This window comes from Suricata suricatta, chromosome 3 (genome assembly GCF_006229205.1).
Source record: "Suricata suricatta isolate VVHF042 chromosome 3, meerkat_22Aug2017_6uvM2_HiC, whole genome shotgun sequence".
Taxonomy (NCBI): domain Eukaryota; kingdom Metazoa; phylum Chordata; class Mammalia; order Carnivora; family Herpestidae; genus Suricata; species Suricata suricatta.
Window position 1 is genome coordinate 13,494,167 of NC_043702.1, and position 14,468 is coordinate 13,508,634.

The 14,468-nt window shown below is 39.0% G+C and overlaps 1 long non-coding RNA gene across 1 annotated transcript; it reads right to left on the bottom strand.

Annotated features, from left to right (window-relative positions):
- Positions 1-246: 246 nt before the first annotated feature.
- LOC115286351 lies at positions 247-12,076 on the bottom strand. The gene is made up of 2 exons (XR_003906015.1): positions 11,975-12,076; positions 247-564 (listed from the first exon to the last, which is right to left on the bottom strand). It is a non-coding gene; the product is annotated as an uncharacterized LOC115286351 (long non-coding RNA).
- Between the last annotated feature and the right edge of the window lie 2,392 nt (positions 12,077-14,468).

Genomic DNA, 14,468 nt, shown 5'->3' on the forward strand with positions numbered 1-14,468 from the left:
TGTCTATCATGAGCCAACCACTGTTTTAGGTTCTGGAGAGACAAAAACGGATACGACAGTACCTCTGACATTCTGGTGAGACGGGGCACGCAATAGCCACATATTTTGTGAATGAGTGCTACCAAGAATATGAAACAGGCCCACATATGGAGAGGACCAGAAATGATGGTTCGCTAAGATGGGTGGAGAAGAGCTCTCAGGAGAGGTGACATGGGAGTTATGACCTGAAATTAAGGAGGAAGTGACTTTGTCAGGGAAGATCTTTATTAACAAATACAAGGTCCAGAGAGAGAAAAGAAGTTGGTGGCATATTTTACAGATGGAAAGAAGGCCAGTAATGAAAAAACAGGATGGTGGAGAAAGATGTATCATAAAATTGTGTGCCCCCTGTTTCCTTTATTCTTGCAGCTACCTGGATCAGTAGAGGCAGAGCCTGAGTCTTTGAATGAACATCACCATCTTGTCCTCTGACCCTCTCCTCTTCCACTCAGGTACCTCCAGCTGAGGTGTTGAGGGCTGGCTTCTGAGCTTTTCCAGAGTGCTTCATTATGGAGAAATGGAGCCCTGGAACAATTTGTAATAAAATAGTAGATAGTTTCTCATTTGTTTTATTCCCTTGAGAATCCTGTGGGGAAAAGTAGGCTTAAGGAGCAAAGAGAATACAGCTATTCTTAGATTCTTCTAATACTATCAAATACCCACCACCAATGGCTGCCATGTGAAGTTGGCAAATAATCGATAAAATGTTTGGATCAAAATGAATACTGTAAGCTTAGAATGAGGGACCTAAAGGGGTAACAGGAAGAGAACATAACCTAATCCCAACCTCAAATATATCATGAACAAATTTCCTAGGCTAGCATCACAAGCTGATACACAGGAATTCAATTTTTAACAGCTTGTTTCACATGTTTACAGATATTAAAACGTCCAGAATATTTCTTTTTAAAATGTATAGTGGCAGACTATTAATGAGATGCTATAGAACAATCCCTGTTGATAACTCCAGATTTCCCTGGGGAAGGCGACGGGTTGGGAGGCATATTAAATGAGCAGTCAGCCATCAGTTTGCTTTTAAGAGAGAGGAGCCAAACATCTTCTGTTCAAGGAAAGGGCAAATATCAGAAAACATGTCAGGAATTCCAAATTGGATGACCTTGGGGAGATACAAGACATTACAGGAAATAACAGGAAATGAAGAATATAAAAGTAACTTAGCAGATGCTCCTGAGACCTTCAGTGGTGGGACCACAGCATTGTTCTTTGGCATTAACCAGATGGGACAAAAATAGCACTAACTTCCCGCAAAAGCTCTGGGTGGGCAGTCGAACTTGGGGATAAAAGGAGGTGAGAAGAGATTTCAGCGACCCCAGTCTACCAAATCACTTTGAAGGCAGAAAGGCAGAAAACCCTGTAGATTAGAAATAGAATACGAATTACTTCAGGGAGAGGATGGAAGAAATTGCTGGCTCTCAGAAGATTTCTAAGCCACATGAAAATGGATAGGCTTTTTAAAGTTCAATGTTTTTTTTTAAGAAACCAAAAATGAATCAGCCTCATGAAATGAGTTAAAATCCACTGCTTAGAGCAAACAAAGGGCATGCTTAGGAAAGATTTCATATGTTCTGTTCTTGGGTCTTCTTCTGTTTTCTTTTTAGTGCTGTGTTTTTCACGGGAATCTGATCTCACAATGGGACTTTGATTATATTTGTTGATAATACATATATCCCTTTAGTCTGCTGAGAAGGGAGTGGGGAGTCTCAGGAGAGGGCAGAAAAGCAAGGAGGGAGAAAACTTAGGGCAGGCACTTCTGCAAGACTGAGTGAATATTAAAGGAATTTGGTCATCTAAAAATCAAGAAAATATAAAACAGAAAGTCCTAATGATTAAAATCAGCGAATGACGTTAGTTTTCCTTTTTATTTCAACCTCCCAACTCCTACCCCAATTTAACCCGAAGTCCCTTTGTTTGTTCATTCACAGCTCATGTAGGATATGGCCTATTCTGGATGTGGAACTCCCACAATTGCTTGCTCATAGTTTTCAGGACAGGCATCCAAGGCCTGGGTTGGGAAGACAATCACTTTTAATGCTTACCAAGGCCATACTCGAAGCTCTCTGTGGCAGGCAGAATTCTAAGAATGACCACCCAAAACCATTGTCTTTGTATTATTCATTTCCCTTTGAGTGTGTTGGGGGGAGCCTGTGATTTTGATGAGATACCGCTCCATGACCGTTACATGTATGGCCAAGAAAGTGTATAGTGGGTCGGACTCAATCACATCAGCCCTTCAAAAAAAGAGCTTTCCCCAGCTGGTCACAGGAAAGGAAGCTATGTGAGGTGATAGATGTATTAGTTAACTTGACAGGGGAATCTTTCTCAATGATTGCCTATATCAAAACATCGTGATGTATTCTTAAATATCTTACTATCTTAAATGTTAATTATACTTTAACTAAGCCAATTTTTTTAAAACATTGATAGAACTAAAGGGTATTATGCTACATGAAATAATCCAGTTACAGATTTCACTTATATGTGGAATCTTAAAAAAAACAAAAACAAATGAACAAACAACAACAAAAGAGAGACGCAGACTCACGAATACGAGAGCAAAGTGGTGGTTGCCAAAGGGGAAGGGATGGAGAGATGGCCAAAATGGGAAAAGGAGATTAAGAGGTACAAACTCCAGTTATCAAATAAATAAATCACAGGTGTGAAAAGTACAGCATAGGGAATATAGTCAATAATATAGTAATATACTTGTCATGGTGAGCATTTCGTAATGTATGTAATTGTTGAATCCCTATGTTGTACACCTGAGACTAATTTAATATTGCATGCTGACTATACTTCAAAACAAAAATGCTCATTACATCTGCAAATTTCCTTTTGCCATGCGAGGTATTCACAGTTTCCAAGGATTAGGATAAGGACATCTTTCAAGGCTATCCTTCTGCCTTCCACAAGAGATTTCCCGCACTTCGCTCTATTTTTAAATTTAACATTTTTTTGCTACTTGGGAAGAGGTAAGATGCTTTAGAAAGACTCCCAACCACCCATTCATTCACTCGATGTTTTACCAGATGCCTATCTTGTGAGACCTCTGTGTTGCATAAATCAAAAATCTACATAAATGATACCCCACTGATGTTGTTCAGTCTATACAACCGAACTAAACCACTTGGCTGATAACACATTAGATACTAAGATGTAATGACAAATAAGGGACAAATACCTGCTCTTCTTTATGTATTGAACACCTGCACGAGGTCTAAGATGGCATTTGGGAATAAGTATTTTCCAAAACTCCCAAGTTATTTTGATGTGCACTAACACATGAGATCCACTGAAGCCTTTATACCTAGAACTCTAGGGACAAATGCCTTTTCTTCATTGTGCAATACTGATGTGTACAGAATCTTCGGTTTACCTTCTGTAAACATAATGGTCCCTAAACTAGTGGCCAGAAGGGACAGGACTTGCAAAGTTGAAAGCTCAGAGAGCAGTAAGCAGGGGTTTGTGGGAAGCCAGTGAGCAGTAGCATAAAAGAAAAAAAATCCCTTCCTTTCCACTGGGAATTAGGGACACAAGGCTAGAGACATAGGTATCTGCTGGTGAATGTGGGCATCTCAAAGTCCCATGAAATCTGTCCCCAGAAGGTTAAAGAAAGACATGTCAAGCTAGGTTATCCAGGCAGTTGGTTTACACTTTGTCATGGCTGTAAAGATCTAAGAAAGAATTTTTATAAAACCGTCTTGATAGAAAATAACATAGGAGGATGGAAGGTCTATTTACCACCATTAGGAATAAAATCACCTCTGAGGAGCAACTTAGAGTAAGGGTCCGGTGGGATGGAAGAAGGCAGGACTCATTCTACTGGGTGAGCTGGAAGGACACCCACATGGTGGCCCCTGAGCAAAAGCAAAAGCCTCTCAAGGTCATGAGTAGGGAGTGACTTGATACCAGGAGCAAGTGAAGGCCAAAGATGAGAGCTCTGTCCTGGATAGCAGAGGCACCTGCACTTTGACTCAAATCCCCCAGGCCAGGCAGGAAAATCTAGGAGTCTGGTCAATGTCATCTCATTGGCTACGTGATGACGTCCTTGTTGTTTATTGTCAAGACAACTTTGTAACAACACTAAAACAGTTGTTAAAGAAAATATGCACCCAGAACACCCCCTACCTAATCTAACAGCTTAAGGAAGTCTTTGGGAATGACTCTTGAGGATCAACATTCATCCTTAATACACATCAAACTCTTATTCTAATTTTAAAAGCAGTCATTTTTTTTTCATATCTCAAATGTTTACCCCCATATACCTAGCCACTGGGCACAACACCTTTCATCAAACAAATCATTATGTTCTCTTGATTAAAGTGCTACTTTTTCCAGGTGATAATGATAGCTCACCCTGACAGATAACAGTTAACTGTTAACTGCATTTTCACACATTAACCCTTTCCTCCTCACCTCAGGCGTTGCTGCTGTAATTATCTTTATTTTACTGAGAATGAGATAGGCACAGAAGCATTTCATGACTTAAGTGAGATCACACAGCTAGCCAGAATCCAAACCCAATCAGGCCTCACTTCGGAGAGCAGCCTCCTTGCAAACTACTCATACTACCTAATTTTTTTGCATACCCCTCCATTTGTTTCTTCTAGTCTCTTTATTTGCATTTTCCTTAACTATGCCATATAGCTTCTACAACTTGTAATATACTGTACTATGTGGTTGGGTGAGTCCCTGTGAGTCAGACTCTGATTACAGATCCTTAGAATGCAATTGGCAGGACCCACAGACCAAGTTCTATGTGCTGGAACTGGAAGCTTCTCCGCCCATACTGCTTTAGACATTTAAGTCGGAAGCATTAGGGGCATTCTACTGGACATCACTTCCATTCACTTGCCAGAAGGCTTTGAAATTCATTTTGCTGATGCTTCTCCAATCAGGTTCATGGTCTACCATATCTGCATGAAACTTCTTGACCTTCTGGGGATGCACATGCTTCCTTTCCTTGTTCTGAAACCCTTGCTCAGTGGTAATTGGGAAGCAAATGCATTAGCTCAGACCAAAGTCTTGAACTGGACCACAGTTATAATGTTTTTATATTGGTTTCAGATGTACAACATGATAATTTGATATTGTACACATTGCCAAATGATCACTACAATAAGTTTATTGCCACACACACTTATAATTTTTTTCCTTGTGATGAAAAATTTTAAGGTGTTATTAACCATAGTAACCATACTGTACATTACATTCCCAAGACTTATTATTTTATAACTGGAAATTTTTACCTTTTGACCCCCTTCACCCGTTTTACCCACCACCTGCCCCTTGTCTCTGGCAACCACCAATCTTATTATCTCTTTATCTATGAGCTTTTTATTTTGTTCCACATGTAAGTAAGACCATATGGTATTAGTCTTTCTCAGTCTAACATATTTCACATAGCATAACGTCCTCATGTTCCATTCATCTTGTCACAAACTGCAGGCTTTCCTTCCTCTTTAAGACTAAATAATATTCCACTATGTATGTATGATATATAATACACATGTTAGACATATATATTCATATTCTTCAAAATATCCTACCATGTTACTAAAGAAGAATGTGATTCATTCCCCAGAAGGAGACCTCTCAATTAAACATGCCAATAAAAGAAAGTTTGGGCCAAATACAGCAAAATTGCAAACAACCACACAAAGGATATATTTTCTCATGGAAGGTCTCTAAGGATCTTATGCCAAGATATAGCTTTCAACCTGCCTTTTACTTAAGTCTGTGATGAAATTAGTTCTTACCTTTTGAATTCTTATCCAATTGCAATGCTGTGGGTACTCAATAGTGTCAGAAATGTTGTCTGAGACCTTACATTTCTGATGTGCTTAGTCACCTCCACAAAGTTAATGATTAAAGAAGAAAATAATTAAAAGGAGAAAATTGCCCGAATTCATGGCAAGGGCTTTCCAGGAATTGTCAACTCTGCCGAAAATAAATGAAAAGCCCCCGACAGCACTTACCATGGTGCCAGCACACTGTGGGCTCTCATGAAATTTTTCTTTAGTATGGAGAGAGAATATGGTTTGTCCATTCAAAGGAAGTCCTATGGGCCATGTAAAGTTTGCATAAGGACCTAACATCTCAGGCCTGATGACTTTTGAAGAAAACTCAACTTTTAATGAAACTAATTTGGAAATTTGGGACTTTCTTGGTCTTCGTGCTATGTTTGGGGGAAGGAATTAAATAGAGAAATCCAAGGGCCCATCTAGAGCTTTATGTAATTTGTCGTTTACGTTATTTCTCTTTTCAAATCATGTCAAGTCTTTCAAGACCTTAAAGTCTCTTTGCCTATGTACAAGTTAGTTTCTTTCTACTTGATATGAAATTATGTTAGATGATTCAGATTGATTGAATGAGGCCATTCCCCACCGTGCTCTGCTCTTTGTTAACATTCCTCTCCCACCAAAACAGATGCACACCCAGGTACACACACCCAGCATCCCAGTGTCTCTAGCAGGGACATTTTTATAAAAATATTTGATTGGATTCCAATTGAATTTTCTTATTTTTACAATTCAGCTTGAGAGTCTAGATATGGCCAAGTTCAAATCCACTCTCATTTTCATTTATACTCTATCACAGTATTTACTAGAGAAGGGACTGTTCACTATTGTAGTCCTGAGTAAGAACTGGTGTCACCACCAGTATAAAAAAAGGGGAGACCACAACATTCTCAAGTGAAGTTCCTTCACTATCATATTTTAAATTGGGTTTATTCCTTACCTTTAGAAGGGCTTCTCTCTCTTTTTTAAATTGATAATTATCAGAAAGAGACAATGTCGTCTATGTGGAGAGAATCCCAAAGGCTTTTCCCACCCATTTTCCAGTGAATCATCTTCGCAAATGGTCTTTCAAAGGGAGATCTGAGCTATTCAAACTTATTCTGGTTACAGTGATTCAAGTTTATATTTTTCTGTAAAGTTTGTGCGTTTAAAACATTGTTTAACATTGACAGAGTCAAGAACCAGACTTCTTTTCCCTTTATTCACGCTGTGAAATTGTGCAGGTTTTGATGATTTCTGATGTTTTTCTTAATTTTAGTAGGAGTGTCTCCTACAAGCCAATTAAAAGCCTTGACTTTGGGTGTTTCTCACATGTTTACCCTGAATTTACTTCTAGAGAGTGGCTATCTTTTAAGGCAGTAAGGAAGTCAGTTATTCCTTGAATTCAACCCCTAAAATATTCATAGCCAGGGCTCTTACAAAGGAGTTGTTCTGCTACAAACTCACTATCTTGAGTAGAATATTTTAAGATTTTAATATTTTTAAATTCAGAGACATAAAATTTAAAAAAATGTGGTAATGTGTAAACCTGACTCAGTAGAATATTCTTATCATATATCTTTATGGAAATATCCACCTCCATTGCCCCCACCACTCAAGTGCTATCATTTTGGTCTGGTTACAAGATTCGGACTTAGTGCGGGGATAAACCATTGCCTGTTGGGAGGACTCCTTGAATGCTGGGTAGTTCCAGAAACATCCATGAAAGGCTGTACCCAGAGGAGTTGGATATTGTCTGGGATGTGCTTTCTAGACGGCTGGTGATTCCGAGAATGACGTAATGAACAGAAGTACAAAGCAGTTGGCTTCATTTATTAATGAGGTTTTGACTTTGGCTTTGGTTCTATTCATTAAGTTCCTCGGCATCTAGAATCCCCAAAGTTAGAGTTTAAGAGGAACTCACAAGAGGACCTTGAAGGGAGAGAGCCAAGATGACACCCCATAACATACGAATATCTATGGAGTTGAAAGACAAGACATTTTTTTGAAATTCATATTGTCCAAGTTCATTGATATTTAGAAAGAAATGTATTCCTTCCTCTCCTCCTGCCACAGAAGAAAAAAAAGTTTACTTATTGCTTTGAAGTATCTCTCAAGATTATTACATGTTGTCCCTTCAGTCATGCATAGCGCGGACAAGAAGTAGGAGAGAATTAAGTCCTTCAGTGAGAGAAATTTTTCATCTGATCCAATGAAACAATTTGGTTTTAATTTTTCTCTTAAAGGAAAAATGCATTTATTATTGTTTTGGTATTTTGTTATTCTCCAGATCTTATTTGGTTTTGAATTTTCTGTCACCATTTCCTGGCCGGAAGAGGGCTCAAAAGTGTTGGAATTTCAATAAACAATTCCTGCTATTTTCTTTCTCTTGAACTGATTTGTATATATTAAGGATTGTTTATGTAAATTATTTCCTAGTATCTTAGGTCTCACTTTTAGCTAAAGTTTTCCTTTATTTTATACACTCGCAGGACAACAGTATTTACTTCTGTGCAACTCGGATGTCGTTGTCTCACAAGAAATTTTCTAATTACAACTCTCTTGTGTCTTTTACGTGGCAAGTCCATGACTTGTTCTGAGTAATTTGATTAATAGAACATTTTTTTAAATAGTCCACAAAATTCCAATCATGTTTCATAGCTTCAACTCAACATCAAAAATTTAAATGTTTCAACTATTATGACAACCTAAATTTAACACATATTTCAAGTATTTTAGTACGTTTGTCTCCGGGGTCAATGCTTAGCTTTATTACTTCCCTTACTTTGTTTTGCTTGTCATTTCTCCCCTCCTGTTACTTGTAGGTCATTTATAAGAACAGTTTCTACGTCAAAGTTAGTACCCTGAGGTTCAAGTTTCCATTATTCAAAATGACTCGTGAGAGAAAGGAGGTCCTGAAATACCCAGCCCTGTTGCCCTGGGCAAGTCACTTAATCTTTTTGAAACTCAGAAAAACAAGACAGGATCTCTAAGGTTGGTTCAAAAATGTAAACTGCATAATCCTCTTGCCAGAAATGCAGGTCCTTAAGGAATGCATGGGCCAACATAATTTTTTTGGATATACTTCTCATATAAGATGCTAGGTAAATCTCTGGGGTCCAGCGCTGGAAGCTGAAACTAAAGCTGCCAGGACCCAAGGAATGCCTGGGATAACCTTATCCTAAAAAAGTATCCCCCGATCATCTGAAATTCAGATTTAACTGAGTGGTTTTTGTTTTTATTTGCCACATATCCAAACTTGAACCAGCACAAGTTCTTCGGTCGCCAAGCAGGCTAGCACCACTGCATTAGAAGGAAGTTTCATCATTACTTCTATTGGCCAAACAGTAAGTATCCACATTAGGTAAATGACAGGTGCCAAAGCCCTGTAATCTCTAACAGCCTTAAGAGCCCAGAACAAGACCTTCCTACAGTTTTAAAAATCCTTGAATGAGCATTATTCTTATAAAAGAACTTTCTCTGTACTGTACCCACTCAGCAACCTTGCCCACTCTGCAGTCTTCATGGTGAGGCATCTTAGACAACTTGGCCAGGCTCGTGAGCTTCCTAGTAATTGAGCTACTCCTGAAAATGAACAAGAAGGCAGGAGTGTCCTTTCCAGTCTGGCCAACGATTACAGTCGTCAGCAGAGTATAGATTTTGAACAATGAGGTGTCTTTTTGTAGTCCCATTACTTTCAAATGACAGAAGTTGATTCATCTTCAGAAGAGGATCTAGGTATAGAATCTCATCCCTCTTGTCTTACAAATCGGAGCTCTATTTCCCCATGTGCAACAGGGAAGCCAAAAACATGTAATATAACAGAAACACTACTTCTAATCCTATTATCCCTTAAGTCTCTAGACCATTGCTTTTCAAACTTTGATGTGCATAATGAGCATCTGGGGATCCTGTTAAAATGCAAATTGTTGTTTAGTTCGGGGTGGTGTCCAGATGTGCTGCCGCTGGTGGCCTGTGACCACTTGGAATAGCAAAGCTAACTAATAGCACTCACTGGGCAATTTCTCACCTGCACAGAGATCGAAGAGACTAATAGCACTCACTGGGCAATTTCTCACCTGTGCAGAGATGGAAGAGACACCCAGTTGTTCTGGTAAGCAAGAGATACACTCATTCACTTAGGGGTATCCGTGAAAATCTGCTTAATACCATCTTTCCTCCCATGCCAGGTGAAATCCCCCCATTCCAGCTGCCTACCAGCTCTAACACATAGCCTGAGGGCCCTAGAGTAGATTCAATGTCACAATCTCTGACTAGTTAGCACTACCTAATTTACTTTTAAAAAATCGTTATCTAAAAGACCAGCCAGGAAAAAGCGAACATTATTCACTTAAATGGCTTTACTTACTAGGCTTTTATAGTTTTCCTATTGACATCCTAAGATTCTCTCCCTATTAATTGTATAGTCTGCTTAATTTATTCATAAGAATGGCATGACTATCATATCAATCAACCTGTGTTTTGAATGCCTTTTAATGCCAAAGTCATGGTATTAGGTAAATGATGAAGCAAAAAACAGAAAAAAATCCGTTCTTTCCCCCCAACATAGGTAGACATTAAATGCCTACAATGAACCAAACATGTTTTTTGACACTTTATTGATTTTACCTCTTTGAATTTTTACAAGAACCCTCTGGAGTGGTTAGATTATAATCTTCCTTCTGAAGTTGAAGAACTACCTCAAAGTCAAAAGCTTCTGCACAGCAAACTATCAGAGAAATGAAAAGGTATTCTGTGCAATGGGAGAAAATATTTGCAAACCACGTACCTGATTTGGGGTTAACATACACAATACACAAAGAACTTATACCATTCAATATATTAAAAAAAAACTAATTGAAAAATGAGCAAAGACTTAAACAGATATTTTTCCAAAGAAGAAACAGACAGCCAACAGGCATACAAAAAGAGGCTCATCGTCCAAAAAATGCAAAGAAAATCCACAATGAATAGGGTGCCTGGCTGGCTCAATCTGTGGGGTGTACAACTCTTGATCTTGCAGTTGAGTTCGCATTCTATGTTGAGTGTGGAGATTGCTTAAAAATAAAATCTTTAAACCAAAACAAAATCACAGTGAGATGTCACTTCACATTTGTTATGATGTCTTTTATCACAAAGATGAGTGACAATAAATGCTGATGAAGATATGGAGAAAAGGGAAACTTTGTGCACTATTGGTGGGAATATAAACTGGTACAGTCACTGTGCGAAACAATTTGAAGGTTCCTCAAGAAAGTAAAAGTAGAATTACCATATGACACAGCAATCCCACTTCTGGGTAAATTTCCTCCATGACCAGGACTATGGGAGTACCACTGATGTGGACAGGGACATCAGGAGGGGGTAGGTCGTGATAAACACACAATTCACTTCATTTAGCATTTACTGTGTGCCACTCTGCTAGCTGCTTTAGAACCACTGCCTTATTCAGTCCTCAACACTAGAAGTAGATACCACTCTTATTATTAATAATAATGTCATCCCCATTTTACATATAGGAAAAATTGAGATTAAAAAGGGTAAGTAATCTGCTGAAGGTGACTCAGCTGGTCAATGATAAATGTGAGATCTAACCTTGCATGTCTGATTCAAAGCGATGCTCGTAAACCCTGTTCTGACTGTGACCTCAGAAGAAGGGCTTATGCAGAAATGAGCGTGAAGCCATAGCATGTTTCTCTACATATATCCAGCTACTGTTTCCTGCATATTGTTCATCCTGTATCATGTATTCATGTATATCAGAATGAAGTTTTATTCCCCTTCTAGATTATAAACTCTCTGAGAGCAGACTTTCGAATGCTTGAATTTCCAGTGCCTTGGACTTCAGGGGTGCTCTCCTAAGTTTGAATGAATGAATGAATGAATGAATGAATGAATGAATGAACGAATGAAAAAATGAAAACATAAGAAGAGTCATAAGGACCAGGCAGAAGGATCTTGAAGCCATTTGTATAGATGCAATATTTCACATATTCACGAAAAAAAATAGACAATAAGATCAGAATAGCATGAGGAAAAACACATTCAGACTGAGGTGCACCCCTGTGGTCTGTGAGCATCTCTTATTTTTCCAGGCTCCTCAACTTTTTGCAATCACACTGAATCTATGTGCTTACCGTTGAGTCCTATGAAGATCAAGTTTCTGGGCAATGTCAAGATGCCTTTCATTGCAGTGGTGCTTTTCATTTCCTCTTTTGTTTTTATCTGCTTTGCCCTTCCATCTGGAAAGTTAAAAAAAAGTTTGTTTGTTTTTCTGTGATATTTGAACTTCTGAATGTCTGTTGCCATCACCCTCCATCCATTTATGACAGTCTTCTTCCTAATAACAGTTACAGTTGAAAGAAAACTTAAATCCATTGCTAGTACCACCTAGATAACTCATATATAAAGGAAAGAATATAGTAAGAATGGAATGATAGGCTTTTCAGTCACACAGTTGTCATCTGTCAATTCTTCAGAGACATCTCAGTTCAAATATCCTCTTGTGTCTAGCAGCAAGAGGTGGGAAGAAGACTGAGGGGAGAGGATTTTGTGCCAGGAACATTCCTCAATGGGACTCTGATTCACAGTCCAACTTGCCCACTTGCTTGAAATTGGCCAAGCATCATGGGTAGATCTGGACCAAGCTTAGACTCAAACCAGAGCAGAGTCTTGTCTTTAGAGTAAAGACTTTGATCAAGAAATGAAAAATAAGGGTTGCCTGGGTAGCTCAGTTGGTTAAGCATCTGACTTCAGCTCAGGTCATGATCTCACTGTGCTGACAGCTCAGAGCCTGGAGCCTGCTTTGGATTCTGTCTCCCACTCTCCCTCTGCCCCTCACCCTCTCATGCTCTGTCTCTTAAAAATAAATAAACATAAAGAAAAGAATAAGCATTTTCTTTAAAAAAGAGCATAACACTAATGACATAGGCTGCCTGGAAAAGATGGAGGATATTCCTCCCATCCTTGCTTCTGGATTAAATAAAAAAATATTTTCTATCACTGGAACATAGGCTCATGAGAGTCAAGACTTTATCTGTTGTGTTCACTTGGAGTTCCCAGCACAGTAGCCATTAGAGAAAATGTGCTCCAAGAAATACTGTGAAATCCATGCTCAAAGAATATTGTGAAACAAAGAAGTGAATGAATGAAATAATGTTTTGGGCATGTGAGGCATGCCATCCACTATATACCCTCTGTGCCTGATGTTATTAATTTAAAGACAACATCTGTGAGCGCTGCCTACCTGTGTTTTTCCCTCTGAAGATGCCAGATTCTTACTCTAGCAGGTCAAGTCGGGTCCACTCACACCAGATATCCACTTGTGAGCACACGTGAGGGGACCTCAATTTGAGATTTATGACAAAAATAAGAGCCAGATGAAGACTGATGAAGACTGGGGAAGACCGATCCCCTGCCTCAAATAAGAACAAGTCCCAGTGTCTTGTGCATAGTCACACATGATAGACTATGAAAGAGGGACAATGAATTTTAGTTCCTTTTCACTAAAAACCTGGTATCCCACTTAATGAGTGTGATTCACGTTTTGTGAGTCCCATCTGTATCCATTCTTGAGTGTTCCATATTTTATCTCCATGCTTTCCCTTCTTGCTTGAGACTCTTTAGTATTATCACAGAGAGCCTTCAATCTGTGTCCTTATTGCCCTGAAATCTTGTCCACTCTCTGCATATTGTGCTCCCCTTGATCTGATCAGGGGGAGGCTTCACCAGGGTGCTGAATGATGGCAGAGAGTTGTTAACTGCTTTTCAGGGAGGCAGGGGGAAATCACTTCATGTTCAAAGTCCAATAGAGATCACATTCTCCATCTGTCCACACAAAGACATTTTCTAGGCATCACCATTAAACATCACTCAGATGCTGAGCACCTGGTTGGCTCCGTTGGTTGAGTGTTCGACTTCATTTCAGGTCATGATCTCACAGTTTGTGGGTTCAAGCCCCATGTGGGGCTTTGTGCTGACAGCATGGAGCCCGCTTTGAATTCTGTCTCCCTCTCACTTTCTCTGTCCCTACCCTATTCTCACTCAAAAATAAACATTAAAAAAAATTTTTTTTAATCTCTCAGATGCTGAGACACTGCTATTTAAGTCTTCCATACCCAGAGCCCTTGCTTAGACTTCTGCACCTTACTTCAATTAATCCCAATAACTACCCTGGGGCCAATTATCATTATTCCATTTTTCAGAGTTTGCTAAAGACAGATTTACTTTATCATAAAATATTAGTCACCTAGATGCTTCATTTTGAAAAAAAAGTATTCTGTGGTCAAACAAGTTTGAAAAAGATACATAAATCGTGTTCCTGTGTATTCCCAATGCACGTGAATCCAGTAGCAAAGAAATGAATTTAATTTCATTCAACTCAGAGTATCCTACACTTTGATCTCTTTGTTCCTATATAATGCCTTTGGAGGGGCACCTGGGTGGCTCAGTCGGTTACTATTTGACTCCTGATTTTGGCTCACATCCTGATCTCATGGTTTGTGAGATTGAACCCAACGTTGGGCTCCATGCTGACGGAACAGAGCCTGCTTGGGATTCTCTAACTCTCTCTTGCTCTGCTCCTCCCCCACCCACTCTCTCTTTCTCTCAAAATAAATAAACATTTAAAAA